Below are 15,750 nucleotides of genomic sequence, written 5' to 3' on the forward strand. Positions count from 1 at the left end.
ACCAATCTCAGAAAATCTCGGAAATCTTGGAACAATTCCATATGCAAGATGAAAAACTCCTATGGGCCCAGGCTATCTAAAGACCAATGAAACAGAAAACTTTCTCTGTGTCAGTGTGACTGGAATGCAGTAAAAAGAGTGATACAATACCTCAAAGGAACAATTCAGAGGAATTTATGGTTACCAGCAACATTACATCCAAAACTGGTCGGATATGTGGATGCTGATTGGGCCAGAGACTGCACAGACCGCAAATCCAGAAGTGGATTCATCTTCCAGTATGTGGAAAGAACCATAAGTTAGTCTAGTCGAAAGCAAGAAACTGTTGCTCTATCTTCACATGCAGCAGCACACGCATGCCAAGAAGCGATATGGATTTGTCAAATTTTTGTGGACTTTGGGGTAGACAAGTCAAAACCAATTCCCATTTTTGAAGGCAACCAGGGTTGTATAAAGCTTACGCAATCAGAAAGGGTCAATCCCAGGACCAAACACATTGACATCAAGTTTCACATACTAAGGTGTTATTGACATTCAATACTGCCCATCAGAGGAGATGACTGCTGATGCACTTGCCAAGCCTTTATTGAGGGAACGTCATAATTATTTCCAGAAGAAGCTGAATATAATTTGACTAAGCACATGCTGTTGAGAAGGGATGTTGGAAGAAGCAACAGCAAGTAGCTTTCTATATTGTGAACTATATATATGCATTATACCTATCTATATCAGTAGGTGGCACTGCAGTATTATAGTGTGTATTCTCTGTGTTAATGTAATCACAGGATGTACCTTCTGTATCTAAGTGTGTACTTGTATTGTCCTGTTTCCTGTAAGACATGCATTGCTAATCCTCCATAAAAATAAAGTATTCTCTGCATACAACAAGCTTCCAAGCGCATGATTCAATAACCTGCTAACACTAATTGGGATTTTTTTTACCAAAAACTTGTAGCAGAATACATATTGGCCTAAACTGATGAAGAAATTACATTTTTTACATTTTTTTATTGGATGTGTTTTATAGCAGAAAGTAAAAAATATTGTTTTTTTTTTCAAAAGTGTCGGTCTTTTTTTGTTCATAGTGCAAATAATAAAAACCAAAGCTCTATTTGAGGGGAAAAAGGGCATACATTTTATTTGCATACAGTGTTGCATGACCGCGCAATTGTCAGTTAAAGCAGCACAGTGCAGTATCACACAAAAATGGCCTGGTAAGGAGGGGGGTTAACCTTCTGGACCTGAAGTGGTTAATCTAACAAAGAAAAATGTATCTAGTTTTTTATTTGTACTACACTTAGAGCATTGTAAGTGGTTTAAGAAACGGGACACTCCAACTCCCTTAAGGCATACTATCTAGAATGATGAACATGATCCCCTGCTGTACAATACTATATTAGGAATATTGATACCAAACCAACACTAGACACGAAACATCACTACTGGACAAAGGAGAAAACATTGTACAAGAAGGCTTCCTACTGCAACTGGAAACAGGAGGGGCAAGGCTAATATTGACAAATCTAAGAAACAGAAATTACTGGTTGGCGGTAAGATTGTGGGCACATGGGCATAAAACACACTATTATCCAAGAAAAAAAACAAGAGACACAAATATACTAGATGGAATAGAGAATTTATGAGAACAAAATCCAATAGGCATCAGAAAGAGAGAATACAGGTCCAAAATCCTTTTGTTGCCTAGCAAAAAATGGGCAAAAACACTAGTTAAAAGAAAGAATTTCACATAACATGGGATGCACCTAATCTACGTTGTAATGCCAGGATTTGCAGAACAATAAGAAAATGCCAGCATGGCCCTCAGATTCAATAAAATAGCATCTGTGGATATACTGGGATGCCTGTCTTCCTGCTTTTGGTGCTTTATGCTTCGGTACGTTACTGTATGTGTTATTTCTAATATAACTATTTTATAAATTATTATGACTTTCAAGCTGTCATTATTGGCACAACACAACTGTTTATGATGGATTGGGAATTGTAAATATAGTACTGCCAAACCGTGCCTGTGTACAGTTTAGATCTTTTAAAGAAGTCTTAAAGAAGTCTTACCATAAAAATATTTCTCCATCCTGTCCTGTTTTAGTAGGTGCTGTGGTTCAAGAGCAGCATGGTCACTAGTGTGACCGACCTCCACCCCCCTCACTATTGTACGACCGTGCTGTTCTGTAGGAGAAAAATATCAAATTAGCACTGATTAACAGCACTCACAAAAACAGCACCCTCTCAGCCTATTCTGAGGAAGGGGGAATATCAGAGCGTCCACCTGGAAAACATCCAGGGGCATGCACACAGCAGAGGGGATAGAAACAAGTGAGCTCTGCTAAGCTCCACAATAACAATGATAAGTCAACTGACAAAAACGAGAAGAGGGCACATCAGAGCTCGCCTCTGTTTCGTATTGAATCATTTTTTATTGTCACAGACCTGGTTGGAGGCTGAAGTGCTGAGAGGGCTCCCCTTGCGGCTAAGTGCAGAACACCCCTGGAGGTGGTACAGGGAATGCAGTGCCCAAAGAAGCAGTCTGCAGAGCTGATCACTGGATGGCAGCAGGAATAAACAGGATGCGCTGTAGGGCAGCTTCAGGCATACTTGGCAGCAAGGCAAACAGGAAGCAGAACCAAAAGCCAAGCCACAGGTCATACACGGTAGATCTGTCAGTAGCATAGGCAGGTCGCAGAAACTGGAACAAGCCATGATCATACAATAGCAGTCGGTGAGCCAAGCTGAGGTCAAACACAATGGATCAAGCAGAAGCAAAGTCAGTAGTTCAAGCCAGGGGTCAGAGCCAGGAATTAAGATGAAGCAGGTCAAAAGGCAAGCCGGGTCGGTAACAGGAAGCCCAAGATCAGGATACTCAAGGCACAGGAACACGGGGGGTCTGAGGACAATCCAGAAATTTGTGAGAGGAGCTGCTGTCCTTATATACAGTATCTCACAAAAGTGAGTACACCCCTCACATTTTTGTAAACATTTTAGTAAATCTTTTCATGTGACAACACTGAAGAAATTACACTTTGCTACAATGTAAAGTAGTGAGTGTACAGCTTGTATAACATTGCAAATTTTCTGCCCCCCTCAAAATAACTCAACACACAGCCATTAATGTCTAAACCGCTGGCAACAAAAGTGAGTATACCCCTAAGTGAAATTGTCCAAATTGGGCCCAAAGTGTCAATATTTTGTGTGGCCACTATTATTTTCCAGCACTGCCTTAACCCTCTTGGGCATGGAGTTTACCAGAGCTTCACAGGTTGCCACTGGAGTCCTCTTCCACTCCTCCATGACAACATCACGGAGCTGTTGGATGTTAGAAACCTTGCACTCCTCCACCTTTCGTTTGAGGATGCCCCACAGATGCTCAATAGGGTTTAGGTTTGAAGGCCAGTCCATCACCTTTACCCTCAGCTTCTCCAGGAAGGCAGTGGTAGTCTTGGAGGTGTGTTTGGGGTAATTATCATGTTGGAATACTGCCCTGCGGCCCAGTCTCTGAAGGATCGTGCTCTGCTTCAGTAAGTCACAGAACATTTTGACATTCATGGTTCCCTTAATGAACTGTAGCTCCCCAGTGCTGGCAGCACTCATGCAGCCCCAGACCTTGACACTCCCACCACCATGTTTGACTGTAGGCAAGACACACTTGTCTTTGTACTCCTCACCTGGTTGCAGCCACACACACGCTTGACACCATCTGAACCAAATAAGTTTATCTTGGTCTCATCAGACCGACCACAGGACATGGTTCCAGTAATCCATGTCCTTAGTCTGCTTGTCTTCAGCAAACTGTTTGCGGGCTTTCTTGTACATCATCTTTAGAAGAGGCTTCCTTCTGGGACGACAGCCATGCAGACCAATTTGATGCAGCGTGCAGCATATGATCTGAGCATTGACAGGCTGACCCCCCAACCCTTCAACCTCTGCAGCAATGCTGGCAGCACTCATACGTCTATTTCCCCAAAGACAACCTCTGGATATGACGCTGAGCATGTGCACTCAACCTCATTGGTCAAGCATGGCGAGGCCTGTTCGGAGTGGAACCTGTCCTGTTAAACCACTGTATGGTCTTGGCCACCATGCTGCATCTCAGTTTCAGGGTCTTGGCAATCTTCTTATAGCCTTGGTCATCATTTTGTAGAGCAACAATTCTTTTTTTCAGGTTCCTCAGAGTTCTTTGCCATGAGGTGCCATGTTGAACTTCCAGTGACCAGTATGAGAGAGTGAGAGCGATAACACCAAATTTAACACACCTGCTCCCCATTCACACCTGAGACCTTGTAACACTAACGAGTCACATGATGCCAGGGAGGGAACATGGCTAATTGGGCCAAATTTGGACATTTTCACTTAGGGCTGTACTCACTTGTTGCCAGCGGTTTAGACATTAATGGCTGTGTGTTGAGTTATTTTGAGGGGGCAGAAAATTTGATTTGTCATGACAAGGCGTCAGCCCTTACATTCTTAGTACCGTAAGAATGAGACAATGTAATTGAAACTTGACAAGAAAAGAGCCCATCGCACCCTTCTGGGAGAGAGGCGTTTAGCCTCAGACAAGAATGTGAGATTCTTATGGTCAGTAAGAATGAGAACTGGTGCAGTGGTACCTTCGAGGAGATGTCTCCATTCTTTTAGGGCTAAAATGATCGCCAACAGCTCGCTGTCACCAATCTCATAATTGCACTCCGCAGGTGACAATTTCTTGGAAAAGTAGCCACAAGAATGCATAGCACTCTCAGAGGTAGGACGTTGAGACAGAAGGTCGGCAACACCAGTCTCAGAAGCATCAACCTCAAGGATAAAAGGTAACGTGGGATCAGGATGTGCCAACCCAGGAGCAGAAACAAAGGCAGCCTTGAGACTCCCAAAGGCCTTAATGGACATCCGGAGACCAACTCTGTGGGTTACCGTTGTCTCTGGTGATATCAGTCAGGGGCTTGACCAGACACGAGAAGTTACGAATAAACTTTCGATAATAGTTGGCAAAGCCCAGGAAACGCTGCAGAGGACGTAAACCCACGGGTTTGTGGCCACTGTAGGACTACCGAAAGTTTCTCTGGGTCCATCAAAAAACCAGCAGTGGAAATGACAGCCCAGGAATTTAACCTGTTCACGATGGAACTCGCAGTTCTCCAATTTACAATAGAGATTGTTCTCTAGTTTCTAAAGCACATGACAGACATCTATGTGGTGGCTCTCCAGGGATTTGGAAAATATGAGGATATCATTGAGATAAACCACCACACATAACTGCAACAAATCTCGGAGGACATTGTTAATAAATTCCTGGAAAACTACCGGGGCGTTACAAAGGCCAAAATGCATTACGAAGTACTCATAATGGCCTGTTCAGGTATTAAACGTAGTTTTCCACTCGTCGCCCTCCTTAATCCTCATGAGATTGTATGCCCCTCTCAAATCAAGCTTTGTGAAAACCGAGTCAAATAACTCTGTAATCAATGGAATTGGATAGGCATTCTTAATCGTGAAACGATTGAGACCCCTATAATCAATACAAGGTCTCAGTTCACCGCTCCTCTTCTTCACAAAGAAGAAACCAGCACCAGCAGGAGAGGAGGATTTGCGGATGAAATCTCAAGGAAGTGCGTCTGCAACATACTCCTCCATGGCCTTATCCTCCTAGACCGACAAAGGGTAAACCTGGCCACAAGGGGGTATGGCACCAGGTTGAAGGTCAATTGCGCAATCATAAGGCTGGTGTGGAGGCAAACTACCAGTTTGACCTTTGTCAAAGACATTGCAAAAATCGCAGTACTCTGGTAGGAAGGAGAGTAAAGAGGTGCACAGGATCTTGGCTACCTTCTGGAAGCATGTCTCACTGCATTGTGTTGACCAGGAGAGAACCTCGGCACAGAGCCAATCAAAAGAGGGGTTGTGCCTCTGTAACCAAGGATAACCAATAACCAGGGGAAACCTACCTGCATGTTTCTATATTCCCCGCTCACCAAAGGTTTCTGCGGTTCGAGGTAGAACAGCATCATTTTCAGTTTGTAGCCTTGCCCTTCGGGTTGGCTACAGCACCCCGGGTATTCACAAAGGTTCTAGCTCCACCTCTAGCCAGGCTAAGGGCGCAGGGCATAACAGTCTTGGCGTACCTGGGCAATCTATTGCTAGATCAGTCGGTGATTAATGCAAGGAAGCCAGCTTCCAGAATCATATAGAGTCTGGAGGGCTTATATTTCCTGGTGTGAATCCAAGGGTTGGCACCCTCGGAAGTATAGCATAGGCAGAGTTCTTACCTTTCTACAATTAGGGGTAGAGATGAAGCTGGCCTTGAGTACTTTTAAGGGTCAAGACTCGACCTTATCAGTCTTATTTCAAAGATCGCTTGCTTCGCATTCTTTGGTGCGGGTTTTTATGCAAGGGGTGATGCGGCTTAATCTGCCAGTTAGATCACCTTTGAACCTTTGGGACTTGTATTCTTGGTTGCTAAACCCTTAGCAAGGAGGGTTTCGGAATTGGCTGCTCTTTCTTGTAAAGAGCCATATTTGATTATTCACGAGGACAGGGTCATGTTGCGTCCTCGTCCAAGTTTTCTGCCTAAAGTGGTCTCAGGGTTTCACCTGAACCAAGATATTGTCCTTCCATCGTTTTTTTTCCAAAACCATGTTCTAGGGAAGAGAAGACACTATATTGTCTTGATGTGGTGAGAGCAGTCAAAGTCTATTTAGAGACGACTGCTCAAATCTGGAAGACTGATGTCTTATTTGTGCTGCCAGAAGGTCCTAGGAAAGGACAGGCAGCGTCAAAATCCACTATTTTTAAGTGGATTTGGCAAGTTATAATTCAGGGTTATGATTAAAAGGTAAGGTTCCACCTTTTCAAGTTTAAGCGCACTCTATCAGAGCAGTTAGTGCTTCTTGGGCAGTGCATCACCATGCCTCCATGGCTCAGATCTGTAAGGCCGCAACTTGGTCTTCGGTACATACATTCACCAGGTTTTATCAGGTGGATGTAAAAAGGCATGAGGATATCGCCTTTGGGCGCAGTGTGCTGCAGGCAGCAGTATAGGTCCTCAAGTCTGTGGGCGCCCTGCAGGTTGTGTCTCCCTCCCCTCAAATAGCATTGCTATGGGACATCCCATATAGTTAATAATATGGCTCTGTGTCCCATGATGTATGATAAAGAAAATAGGATTTTTATAAAAGCTTACCTGTAAAATCCTTTTCTTGGAGTACATCACGGGACACAGAGGTACCTCCCCTCTTTTGGGATTTGTGGATATTGCTTTGCAACAAAAACTGATGTACTCCTGGTAGGAGGAGGGGTTATATAGGGAGTGAACTTCCTGTCTTGTGTGTGTCAGTGTCCATCACCTGAAGGTGCCTATATACCAATATTTATTTATTTATTTCAGGTACTTATATAGCGCCGTCAATTTACGCAGCGCTTTACATATACATTATACATTCACATCAGTCCCTACACCCTCAAGGAGCTTACAATCTAAGGTCCCTAACTCACATTCATACATACTAGGGACAATTTAGACAGGATCCAATTAAGCTACCAGCATGTCTTTGGAGTGTGAGAGGAAACCGGAGTACCCAGAGGAAACCCACGCAGACCATGCAAACTCCAGGCAGGCAGTGTTGTGGTCGGGATTCGAACCAGTGACCCTTCTTGCTGCTAGGCTAGACAGAGCTACTATGGCTCTGTGTCTCATGATGTACTCCAAGAAAAGGATTTTACAGGTAAGCCGTTATAAAAATCCTATTTTTTTTTTTTTTTAGGGTAACAAACACTTTAACTAGAGTATTAAAAGATGAAAGATGAAAGAGTTCTTTAAGTTCTTTAGAAATGAGGAAGTTATATGAATGAGCAGCAAAGCCTCTTCAACATTTCAGAACGATACTAATTACTACTAGTCATACTATGAATTGAATAGAAGACTACCTTTGAGGGCAGTATGCAACTTTATTCTGTACTGTATATTTAATTGATACGGATTATGTGAAAAGCGTTTATGATCTGGTTCCTTTAGAAAGCAATAAATGTGTTTATAGCTCTTAGACAAAAGGCCTTGTATAATAGATGACAAGGTTATGGCACAAGTTCAGGCATTTTGTGAAACATCAAGAATAGACATTGCCTGAATATTAAGGGACATGTGACTTCCAGGATTTTTCCACTGGCCTTGAAAATCTCAATAACATTCGGTCACAGACACAAGCAAACAGGGTATTGCCATTGGAAGCAAATTTAATTTACTTTGTGAAATAATTAAAGCGGTTGTTTACCTACACAAATTTTGTATTTTTTAAAAAAAACCTGTAAGGCAAAAGGCATAATGAGCTAGTATGCACCACATACTAGCCCAATATAAAATACTTACCTTAGAACGAGGCGTCGGCAGCTGATCCCGGTCACCGCCGAGGGAACTGACATTTCCCCTCGGCGTGTCTTCCGGGTTCGCGGCTCTGGCGCTGTGAGTGGCCGGGGCCGCGATGTTGTCACTCCCGTGCATGCACGCGGGACGTCAGCGGCTGCATGCAAAGTGAATATCTCCTAAACCATACAGGTTTAAGAGATATTCATTTTATCTACAGGTAAGCCTTATTATAGGCTTACCTGTAGGTAAAAATATAAAAAAGGTATACAACCACTTTAAAGGAGACCAAGCCTTCATGCATATTTGATCTTCACCACTATTTTAAAAAATTAAGCTGACAAGTAAGTGACTGTAAACCCTCAAATTTGAGCCTCATTCATTTACATTAAATAAATATTTTTAATTAGGTTAAAACTTCACTTTCTAAAATAAATGAATATAACATACATATTTCCCATAGAAACATTTGTTTTTTAATATCATTAAAAATACTTTTCATTTCAATACTGCCAAATGACAGGGCTGCCAACTAAAATAAATTTCTTGCATTGGCAACTGCCCCAGAAATTATAGACAATGCCATTTTTTTATGTACACAGCAATACAAAATTGAATTAAACAATGTGCCTCTGTTTTCCATATGCACTGCAATTTTAATAGAATGCAGAAGAAGAACACCCGCAGAAAATACTGTACAATTATTACAGTGTGATGCCACTTTTTTGTTTTTTTTTTTACTATGAATTTCATGGACAAACCTATTTATTCTATGTTTTTACAAACTGTTATGCCCCGTACACACGGTCGGACTTTGTTCGGACATTCCGACAACAAACTCCTAGGATTTTTTCCGACGGATGTTGGCTCAAACTTGTTTTGCGTACACATGGTCGCACAAAGTTGTCGGAATTTCCGATCGCCAAGAACGCGGTGACGTCAAGCACGTACGACGAGACTAGAAAAGGCCAGTTCAGAACCAAGCGCGGTAACCTTTGGGCTCCTTTTGCTAATCTCGTGTTAGTAAAAGTTTGGTGAGAGACGATTCACGCTTTTTCAGACTCGTGGTTTTCAGATCGTTTTCTGCCGTTCAGTTTGTGCTTGTGGGTTTGTATCTGCTCTTCAGTGCGTGCAAGCAAGTTCCGCGTGACTTAGTCATTGTATTCTTGTTCGTTCGTTACTGTTCACTCTTCGTCAAAAAGAACTCTTATTTAACCCACCTCATATCTATGAGATATGAAAAATCTTAAATATAGATTTTTCAGGGTAACACGCGTGACTTAGTCATTGTATTCTTGTTCGTTCGTTACTGTTTTTCAGGTCGCTCTTCACAGGCCTTGTTGTTCTTCAGTGCTTTCTTTTACTTCGTTCTGAGCAGCCGACCATTTTCTAGCCATGTTGCGTATACGTACTCCTCGTAGAGTTCGTGCTGTGCGGGGGCTTGATGTTGGGGTCCTGACCTTGACACAAGTCCAGTCCATGAACAGGGTGGGGAGGAGTTCATGGACCAAGAATCGGTTGCTTCAGCATGACCAGTTCTCTCATATGCCTTTGCTCCGTGAGATCCGTGAGAATAATCCTGATGATTTCAGGAACTTTCTCAGGATGACGGACCCCGTGTTTCACTGTCTGTTGGCTTCGCTGACCCCTTATATTAGCAGGCAGGATACCTGCATGAGGCAAGCCATCACTCCGGTGCAGAGGTTGGTCGCTACCCTGCGGTATTTGGCGACAGGGAGAAGTCTGAAGGACTTGAAGTTCTCGACAGGCATCTCCCCCCAGGCTCTGGGTATCATCATCCCAGAGACCTGTTCTGCCATCATACAGGTCCTGCAGAAGGAGTATATGAAGGTAAGTTTTTTTATCCTTTAATTTCACATTTTATTGTATTTAATGTTTGCTAATATATTGTATTTCTTTCCTCATTCCCTAATTACCATGATTGGAATATGCTGTGAATGTCCCCTTTGTCCTCATGCATGCTGGATTTTTAGGTAATTAATTTTTTAGGTCCTTCATACAGATTGTCCTTCACTAACCTCCCCGGCATGCTCTACGGGCCCTATATTCACCGCATGTAGTCACTTAACAATGTATTTTATCAGCTCCATAGTAGTCCTTTACCCCAAACACCCCCTAAAATGTTTAGAAATGTTATTTTAGCTTTAAATTCAGGCAGAGTGCCAGAGGCTTATTTTTTGTGGTGTCCCCAAATCATTTTTAGTAACCCTCCCTCCCCCAAATGCTAAGTCAGCTGATCCCAATTCTCTATCTATCCTCAATCATCTGCTGACTTTGCCAAACCCATACACACTACACCCATCTCTTTTGTGGTCAGATTTATGAATGAATTCCCCAAAGCATGTAGTGCAAGGGCCTGCCTGTATACTTTCAAATGGTACTGTTTGAATTTTTAAGATACTATTATTATCTTGAGTCAGGTAATAGCAGAATGTTCAAATGTCCTCAAATGTGTACAATGTGTATTTATATCTTTGTATTCGGACACTTCTTACCTGTCCAGTGGGCTGCCAGTAGTGTAACTGAGGGGCTGTTCCAAGTAATACCCTGTATTTAGGCATTCATCTCTCAATGAAGTGAAGAGGGTTACCTGTCCAAGATTTCAACACCCCCCATAATGTTCGAAATGGCCCATGAGAGGGGGGGGAGGGGGAATATGATAGGTGTACCTTATACTGTGGTGTTGTTAAATTCCCCTTAATAAATGCTATCTGGATGTTGCCACAGAATGTTTGTGCCTAATCTGCTTGCCATGTTTCTGTGCAAAAATATTAATTTATTTTTGTTTTCCTCAACAGTTTCCTTCCACGCCACAGGAATGGCAGACTGTGGCCTCCCACTTTGCCCAGCGGTGGGACTTTCCTAACTGCGGAGGGGCAATTGATGGGAAACATGTCCACATCATCCCACCACCCAACTCGGGGTCGTACTATTTCAACTATAAGGGGTTCAATAGTATTGTGATGCTGGCGGTGGTGTCGGCTAATTACGACTTCTTGTATGTGGACGTGGGGAAGAATGGCCGGATGTCCGATGGTGGAGTCATCGCCCAGACGGAGTTCTACAGGCATCTCCAGAATGGCAGCTTGGACTTGCCAGCTCCAGAGGACAATGTGGAAGGACTCCCATTCGTGTTCGTTGCTGATGAAGCGTTTGCGCTGGGGGACTACATGATGCAGCCATTCCTGATGAGGACCCTCACCCCGGAACAGAGGGTTTTTAATTACCGGCTGGCCAGAGTCCGAAGAGTGGTGGAGAACACATTTGGAATCCTGGCCAGCCGGTTCCGCCTATTTCTGACACCTATCCATATGGCGGAGTATAAACTGAACCATATTATACTGGCGTGCTGTATTCTCCATAACTTTTTAAGGAAACATTCGGTCAACTATGCTGGCTCAGTTGGGCCTGAGGCTGGAGTGATACCTGAAACACTGACGGCGCTTGAAAGCGGCCGTCCTGGCTTGCCCTCCCTGAGTGCCCGTGATGTTCGGTTACGATACCTGGAGTTCTTTGCGGGTAGGGGGGCCATCAATATGCCTTCAAATTTGTGAAGCCTTTTTCCAATAAAACAAAAAAAAACAAAATTCTTTGTGGACATTTACTGCTTGTGTTTGTTTAAGCTGACCCTGAGAGCAATGTGTGGAGTCGTGAAAATGGCGTGATTGTGTAACCTTATACAAAGCACTGTTGGCGGTTATACACTAAAGGCGTATATACTTTTTATACTAGTGCTCTTGAAACTGAAATGAAAATGCTCTTGTAGTGCAAAGAGGATTTGCCCTTAGGAAATAACCACCATTTTCTACGAAAACACCAATTACATCACCACAAAAGTGTTGTAGCGTTGAGACAATAATCCACACATTCTTGATTAACAAACTTTTTAATACCTGCACAATCACATGTGCATTTAGAAACGGTTTTTAAAACAAACCAACATGTTTGTTGTATAACAATTTTTGGGGTGGCATTATCAAAAATAGAAATGTCCATTTACAATAAAACAGGCCTGTGTAAAACCAACAAGAAAGACAAAAAACTTGAACTTACAAAGTTCACATATGGTAAAACCTGAAGGCAATATCAGACATGAGTATTTAGGAACTGTGTTTGATATTGCGTTCAGATGGGGTCAAATCACCCCTTGAAAAGCCAAATTTGGAAGATGCACACCAATTTACGAATGTCAACATGTGCTAGCTGCCATCACGGGGGATCAAGGGACGTGTTTTGGGGGAGCAAGCCCTTCCTCACCGCTATTTTATTATTGAGGAAGGGGTTGCACCCCCAAAACGCGTCCATTGATCTCCCGTGATGGCAGATAGCACATGTTGGCACACTGTGTGCATCCTCCAAATTTGGCTTTTCGAAACATTTCAAAAATATTTTAAACATTGTACCAAACAAAAGTGATTTTGTGGGGTATTAAATTTGCCCCAAAACATCAATGATGTTATTATTTTTTTTAATCACATCATTGATATTTGTCTTGATGTTCTCCAATTCGAAATTACACCCCATGATCTCCCCGATCAGGATCTGGGCACTTTCTGATGTGAAAGGATCTCGATCCCTAACATCACGATCACCTAAAAAGAGAGAAACCAAACAAAAACAGGTATCAAAAATCTGCCAGCATCCATCTCTTACCTGAGCCTGTGGTCGCAGACACTCACCTGTTGTGGTGCCAATTTCCACCACATCTTCTTCCTCCTCCTGCTCCGCTTGTGTTGGGGGTATTTCACCTTCTTCCACAGGTGGGGGGTCTCTGGTCTCCTCGGATGAGGGGTGTCCTCCGAGTCTTTTCTCCCCTATGTAAAACAAAAATGGTATAATTAGCACACAGTGATTTGATGGCAGAACTATAAATAGGAAACATTGCTTGGAAGTGGTGTACAATTGTCAATTTTAGCAGAGTTCCAAGATGTCGCTTGTTTATTGTACTTTGTCAACCTGCAATACTTTACCTGTTTAGTACAAGCTTCACAGATGGAGACCCCCCCTACAGTATACACTGGAGCACCTGTGTGCCCCCCCCTAATAAAAATGGTGTTCTTGTGTCCCACACTAGTGCTCCAGCGTCCAGATGTGAAAACAGCTGCTCAGTGTCCTCTCCTTACACAGAATCTAGTTTGCATTTCATTCTAGTAACAAACCCATCTACACAACCAAATATTTTGCATCCAAGTATGCCCTAAAAAATGTAGGAAAATGCATATGGCCTAAACAATGGTTTAGAGGGCGAAAAAAAAAAAATGTTTGATACGAACGAATAATGGGCCCATGAACATTAAAATTGACATTTTAAACTGTACAATTAAGAAAAGCATATGGAGCAGCATGAACGTAATAAAGACAAAAAGAATAGGAACACAGCACAACTACTTACTTTTTTGCAGCACTCTCCGGATCTTTCGGTACTGCTCGGGCTCTCTTAATTTTAGGTCCGACCACCGCTTCCTGAGCTGATCTTTCGATCGTCGTACCCCGAAATTCCTGTGCAGACTTTTGACCACTTTCGCCATGATCTTGGCCTTTCTGATATTGGGGTTGGGGTAAGGCCCATACTTCCCATCATAGTCGGCCTTCTTCAGGATGTCCACCATCTCCAACATCTCCCCAAAGGACATATTTGTGGCCTTAAATCGTCTCCTTCTGGATCGGGGTGTGTCCGGATCCGGGCTTTCCTCCTCCTCCTCCTCCTCGTTGCTATAATTAGCACGCACCTGCTCTGACTCTGCCATGTGCTCTTCACCCACTGCGCCGAACGAAAAGGGGCGGGGAATAGACTAGAAAGAACGTCAGGGGCGGGCGGAGTTACACGCATGCGCAGTGTGTATAAAGCGTAACACGCGTAGTACGTACGATCTGTGAGCGGACGAAGGAGCATTGGACGCGCCGATCGTAAGAACGAAGGTAAGAGACAAACTTGTGCCTATACTGCTTCTAGATTGAGGCCTATATTGTAACAAGATTAGGAGAGTTTTGTCTGACATTAGGCTTTGTCTTGTGTTGTGTCTTGCAGTGAACATGGATATCTTATTAAAAGATAATGACTTCATGTCATTATTCATTGATATGTTAAGGGAGCTGCCATGTCTGTGGGAGATCAACAACCCACATTACAAGAACCAAACAAAGAGGAAGGCAGCACTGGATAAATTGTGGGAAATTGTGAAGCAGGTGATCCCCACGGCAGACATCACATTTTTGAAGATCTTAATTGGTGGCCTGAGGAGCACATATGTAAGGGAGCGCCAGAAAGTCCAGGATTCGCAGAGATACGTAGCAGCAGATGACATCTATGTCCCCAGGATGTGGTACTATGACAGGCTGCATTTTCTGGCAGGCCAGACTGAACCCAGGCCATCCCTCTCCAGTCTTCCTTCCACGCTTCCTTCCCCTCCAGCTGAGGCTTCTGACGCCCAACCTGGGCCTTCCAGGCAGCAACATGCGAGGAGCCCAGATTGAGCCAGGTATAGCATTCCTCTAAATATTGCTGGTTGTCCAATCAATGATGTTAACTAGATGTTAGTTTGGAGTACTAATTTAGGATTGTGATTGATGATGCAAAAACTAAAACCATGTCCCTTTTTCATACACAGGGAAGTCTCAGCCAGGAGGTGGCCGGGCCGAGCAGGCTGCCTGATCTGCAGGTCCCTCCCCAACACCTGGAAAGAGAAAGTGGCAGGAGCAGGAGTGCCCTAGAGGAGGCTGCCATAGGCCTCTTTTGGAGGGCTACAGAGGTCCTGGGAGCACCACACACCGTGGAGGAGGACATTGCTGCCATCATTGCCTCTAAAATGCAGAGGATGGAGGAGGGACAACAACTCACGTGTGAGTCGCTCATATTGGAGGCTCTTAATAAAGGTATGAGGGGCCAAATTACATCTCAGACACACCTTTGCGAACTCACAGATGGTCCTCCTCCTCCTCCTGCAAGTCCTCCTCCTCCTCCTCCTTCTCCTCCTCCTCCTCCAGGTCCTCCCAGTCCTCCTCCTCCTCCAGGTCCTACTCCTCCTCCTGCCACATCTCCAACAGCACAGCCACAGCCCGGAAGGAAGCGTGGAAGGAAGACCAAAAAGTGAGGACCCTGGATCCAGTCTGGTCGGCCAAAAGATGCAGCCTCTTGTGGTACCACAGCCTGGGGACACAGATGTCATCTGCTGCTTTCCGGATCTCTGGGACTTCTGGACCAGACTGGCCTCCCTTACATACGGACTCCTCAGGCCACCAATTTTGATGTTCAAGAATTGATGTCTGCCGTGGGGGTCCCAGGCTTTGCTAATTTCTCCTGTTGATCCAGTGTTGCCTCCCTCTTTGTTTGGTTCTGAGCCCTTAATAAAGGATTTTTGGTTTGA

The sequence above is a fragment of the Aquarana catesbeiana genome, linkage group LG05, assembly GCF_042186555.1.
Source record: "Aquarana catesbeiana isolate 2022-GZ linkage group LG05, ASM4218655v1, whole genome shotgun sequence".
NCBI classification, from domain to species: domain Eukaryota; kingdom Metazoa; phylum Chordata; class Amphibia; order Anura; family Ranidae; genus Aquarana; species Aquarana catesbeiana.